The sequence below is a fragment of the Babylonia areolata genome, chromosome 35 (genome assembly GCF_041734735.1).
Source record: "Babylonia areolata isolate BAREFJ2019XMU chromosome 35, ASM4173473v1, whole genome shotgun sequence".
NCBI lineage: Eukaryota > Metazoa > Mollusca > Gastropoda > Neogastropoda > Buccinidae > Babylonia > Babylonia areolata.
In genome coordinates, this window is record NC_134910.1 from 590,001 (window position 1) to 595,672 (window position 5,672).

Below are 5,672 nucleotides of genomic sequence, written 5' to 3' on the forward strand. Positions count from 1 at the left end.
CTATTTGTACAGCGTTTATACATCACCACACAACTATTTGTACAGCGTTTATACATCACAACACAACTATTTGTACACCAATGCATAATGCACCACTACAGAACACTTATACACCTTTAATACATCATTATAATTGCACACCACGACAGAACGTTTTATGCAATGATATAGAACAGTTATGAAATATGTACACATCGATATAGAACGTTTAAGTAGCCGAACAGCAGTACAACATTTACTGAGCTCTGCAGAACATTTCCCACATACCTCGTGGCACATTGGTTTGGCTCACCGGACGACAGGGAGCAGCTGAACCTACATGCAGTGAGGTCACAAGCCTCGCGCTCTCTGAGCTCCGTCGTACAGAGATCACATCACACTCACGCTCACACACTGCCACCAACCTTCGGTCACACACACACACACACACACACACACACACACAGTCACCAACCTGCGACCTTCAGGACCAATGGTAAAGTGACCCACTCTCAGCAGCCTCAAGAGTGGTTTCCCCTGGGGAGGCGGTGGTTGATGGGGGGGGGGGTGGGGGGGGGGGGGAGACAGAGGGGGGGGGGGGGGGACTAGAAAGAGAAAGGACCGAAATCTTCATTCAGTCCCCAAACACACGTTTCTCAGATCGCGGCAAAAGCTGAAAGGGTCGGAGTCTATGTGGTAGGTGCATATAGATTTTTTGTTAGTTTGTCGGCGCTGAGGTCGGAAATGAACATGGACTGTTCGTCTGGTGCTGCATGTTTGGAGAACACTCTCACATACAGCGGTGTTCTCGGGTGGAGAGAAGGGGGAATGAGGTGTTACTGCAAGGTATTCAGCACCAGTTGCCATGGAAATGAGGTGTTACCGCAAGGTATTCAGCACCAGTTGCCATGGAAATGAGGTGTTACCGCAAGGTATTCAGCACCAGTTGCCATGGAAATGAGGTGTTACCGCAAGGTATTAAGCACCAGTTGCCATGGAAATGAGGTGTTACCGCAAGGTATTCAGCACCAGTTGCCATGGAAATGAGGTGTTACCGCAAGGTATTCAGCACCAGTTGCCATGGAAATGAGGTGTTACCGCAAACTATTAAGCATCAGTTGCCATGGAAATGAGGTGTTACCGCAAGGTATTAAGCATCAGTTGCCATGGAAATGAGGTGTTACCGCAAGGTATTAAGCATCAGTTGCCATGGAAATGAGGTGTTACCGCAAGGTATTAAGCACCAGTTGCCATGGAAATGAGGAACAAGGCTGCAGGCTGTGAACTGCTGACAATGAAGACAGGGAAGTGAACAAGGCTACAGGCTGTGAACTGCTGACAGTGAAGACAGGAAGTGAACAAGGCTACAGGCTGTGAACTGCTGACAGTGAAGACAGGAAGTGAACAATGCTACAGGCTGTGAACTGCTGACAGTGAAGACAGGGAAGTGAACAAAGCTACAGGCTGTGAACTGCTGACAGTGAAGACAGGAAGTGAACAATGCTACAGGCTGTGAACTGCTGACAGTGAAGACAGGGAAGTGAACAATGCTACAGGCTGTGAACTGCTGACAGTGAAGGCAGGAAGTGAACAATGCTACTGTGAACTGCTGACAATGAAGACAGGGAAGTGAACAATGCTACAGGCTGTGAACTGCTGACAGTGAAGACAGAGAAGTGAACAATGCTACAGGCTGTGAACTGCTGACAGTGAAGACAGGGAAGTGAACAATGCTACAGGCTGTGAACTGCTGACAGTGAAGACAGGGAAGTGAACAATGCTACTGTGAACTGCTGACAATGAAGACAGGGAAGTGAACAATGCTACAGGCTGTGAACTGCTGACAGTGAAGACAGGGAAGTGAACAATGCTACAGGCTGTGAACTGCTGACAGTGAAGACAGGGAAGTGAACAAGGCTACAGGCTGTGAACTGCTGACAGTGAAGACAGGGAAGTGAACAATGCTACAGGCTGTGAACTGCTGACAGTGAAGACAGAGAAGTGAACAATGCTACAGGCTGTGAACTGCTGACAGTGAAGACAGAGAAGTGAACAAGGCTACAGGCTGTGAACTGCTGACAGTGAAGACAGGGAAGTGAACAAAGCTACAGGCTGTGAACTGCTGACAATGAAGACAGAGAAGTGAACAAGGCTACAGGCTGTGAACTGCTGACAGTGAAGACAGGGAAGTGAACAAGGCTACAGGCTGTGAACTGCTGACAGTGAAGACAGAGAAGTGAACAAGGCTGCAGGCTGTGAACTGCTGACAGTGAAGACAGGAAGTGAACAAGGCTGTGAACTGCTGACAGTGAAGACAGGAAGTGAACAAGGCTGTGAACTGCTGACAGTGAAGACAGAGAAGTGAACAAAGCTAGAGGTTGTGAACTGCTGACAGTGAACTCGGCATGGGGATTGTGAACAGCAGGCCATTTTTCCCTGCGTGCACTTTTATTTGTTTTTCCTGTCGAAGTGGATTTTTTTTTTTTTTTTTATAATTTTTTTTTTTATAACTGAATTAAGCCAGGAACAACCCTTTTGTTGCCGTGGGTTCTTTTACGTGCGCTAAGCGCATGCTGCACACGGGACCTCGGTTTATCGTCTCATCCGAATGACTAGCGTTCACACCACCACTCAAGGTCTAGTCGAAGGGGAGAAACTATTGGCGGCTGACCTGTGATTGGAACCAGTGCGCTCAGATTCTCTCGCTTCCTAGGAGGACGCGTTACCTCTAGGCCATCACATCATCACCATCGTCCGCCAAAGCAAGGAAACGTGGGCTGCTTGATGGTGCCGAAGATTGGGAATGGACAGTTGACCTACCACAGGGGAAGAAACACCCGGAAATCATCAGCAAGAGCGGCACGAGACCTGACATAGTACTCCACTCCAAGTCAACGAAACAAGCGATTCTGACTGAGCTCACTGTGCCATACGAAAGCAGAATAGAGGAAGCCCACATCTACAAGACCGAGAAGTATGCTAGTCTAGCCAGCAGCCTGAGAGAATCTGGCTTCAAAGCCAAAGTCCTCGCCATAGAAATTGGTGCTAGAGGGTTTGTGAGCGCATCTGTCTACAGCCTCATGAAACAGCTGTCGATTTCTGGCAGAGAGAGGACATGGGCTCTCAAGGCAATGGCTGCAGCAGAAAAAGAGTTCCAGCTGGATCTGGTATAGGAGGAATGAAAGTAAACTTCATAAGTTCCCTACTCAAACTAGGCGTACGATGGCTCAGTGGTTAAAACGTCTGCCAGAAAGGTGACTCAGTCCTGAAGTGGCGACCACCCTGGAGGCGCGGGTTCGAACCTCCGTGCTGAGGGCCAGGGGGCGGGGGAGGGGGGGGGGAGGGGGGGGAGAAGAAAAGGCGGCAATACAAGGGCATCCAGGAGTCACGACCTGGGTGTGGCCTGGTCCCCTTGGAGTGTAAGGAGTTCAGGGCCGAAACATTTGACTGAGGGGGGCTTCTTCTCTGAAGACCTTGTATATTTGTACTGTCCAGCTCTCCCTAGAGTTTATCACTCATCATCATCATCATCAGCAGCAGCAGCAGCGTCACCGCCAACACCATCATAATCACCACCAAAACCACCACCACCTTCATCATCATCATCACCATCACCAGCATCATCATCTTCTTCTTCTCCCTCCCCCCCCCCACCACACTCTCCCTCTTCCTCCCCCCCACCACTCAACCCCTCCCTCCTCCTTCCACAATTGCTCCCTCCCCCCCACCCCCCACCCCCACCACACACCCTACTCACCCCCTCTCGCCCTCCCCACTGCCCTCCCCCCTCCCCCACCTCTTCCCGGCCCGTGAAGCGGACGCCTGGCAGTCGGCAGCCTGTGACAGGCCAGTGAATCACGTAGGGCGCGGCAGTGTGAGGGGGCGGCACCACTTGGCGAGTCGCTCCGAGAGAGCGGGGGACGGGACAGCACTCGCTGTGTGGAGCGCCGATAAACCCTCCCTGCTTGCCTCCCCTCACGTCGCTTGGCGGACACGCTGCAAGCTCACCTGTTTTGCTGGGTGGGGGAGGGGGGCGTGGGGGGTGGGGGTGATTCCCGCGCGGGGCCAGCGGGGGGGAAAGAGGAAAAGGAAGGGGGTTGGGGTGTGGAGGAGGGTAGTGATGAAGAGGCAAGCAAAGAGGCCGGACGGACGGGGTAGAGGCGGATTAGATCAGTACGTGACTCGGCGGAAACAAAACCCGTCCTGACTGACTGACTGTCTGAACTCCAATGGCTGTACGTTGTATTCTTGTATGTCTGTCTGTCTGTCTGTCTGTCTGTCTGTTTGTCTGTGTGCCTGTATGTTTGTCTGTCTGTCTGCCTGCCTGCCTGCCTGTCTGTCTGTCTGCAGGCCTGTATCTGCCTGCCTGCCTGCCTGTCTGTCTGTCTGTCTGTCTGTCTGCCTATCAGAGGCTGTCTTCGGCTGCCTGTCTGTCTGCCTGTATGCCTCAGTGTCTGCCAGTGTCTGTCTGTCTGCAGGTCTGCAGACCTGTATCTGTCTAACTGTCTATCTGTCTGTCTGTCTGTCTGTCTGTATCTTTCTGTCAACTTCCCCTTATGATAGTTCTGTCTGTCTGTCTGTCTGTCTGCCGGTCTGTCTGTCTCAGCCTCTCTCTCTCACCTCCCTCCCCCGTTTCATCAGTTCATTCTGTCACTCAGTCTAGCCGTCTACGTATAAAAAATTATTTGTCCCAGCTCAAGTCGACCTCGCTTAAGTCGACCAGTCGAGTAAGTTGAAACATCTCTTTGGCCCCGACCAGCCGCCTTCTTTATCTCTGTAAATTTTCCTCGCTTAACTGGACCTTGTGTAAGTGGATTCCTCGCATACGTCGACCAAATTTGTGTCATGCCCCAGTAAAGTCTTCCCCCTCCTCCCGCTCCCAACTAGTCAACTCTGATGTCATGTTCCGGGCTGAAACCATGAATTGCGAGAAACTACTGCATCAAAGCCGTTGCTGGAGGAAAAACATTTCCATTGTCACTTTCAACTGGAACACATGGAACTCCTACAAGTTTGACCGTTCCAAACACCAACTCACACCGGAACTCTCTCTCTCTCTCTCTCTCTCTCTCACACACACACACACACACACACACACACACACACACACACACACACACACACACACACACACACACACTGTGGTCATAAATTCTTTCTTTCTTTCTGTTACACGACCATCATCGACTTGCCAATGATTCTATCGTGGTTGATGTATGCTGGGTATTTGTATGTCTCCTCAACCCACCGAACACTGACATGGATTACAGGATCTTTAACGTGCGTATTTGGTCATCTGCGTACGTATTCACACGAACTGGGTTCAGACACTATAACCAAAGTCTGCACATATGCTGATTTGGGAGTCGGAGAAATCTCCACCCTTTACCCACTGGGCGCCGTTACCAAGATTCGAACCCGCGATGAATGCCAGCAGAAATGGAAATATTAGTCAACAGAAATATTCGGTTGCCTGAAAGAACAATACCACAAACATTTTTTGTCTTTCTAAGTATGAGTGGAATGATGACATGAGCCAGAACTTTTTTCTGTGTATTTTATCTGATTATGTTAGTCATTAAAAGAGAGAGAGAGAGAGAGAGAGAGAGAGAGAGAGAGACCACAAAGGGAGTGCATTCAAATTGGTCTTTGGCGTATTTTCACGAGAATACTCTACCTTCCTTCATCAGCCA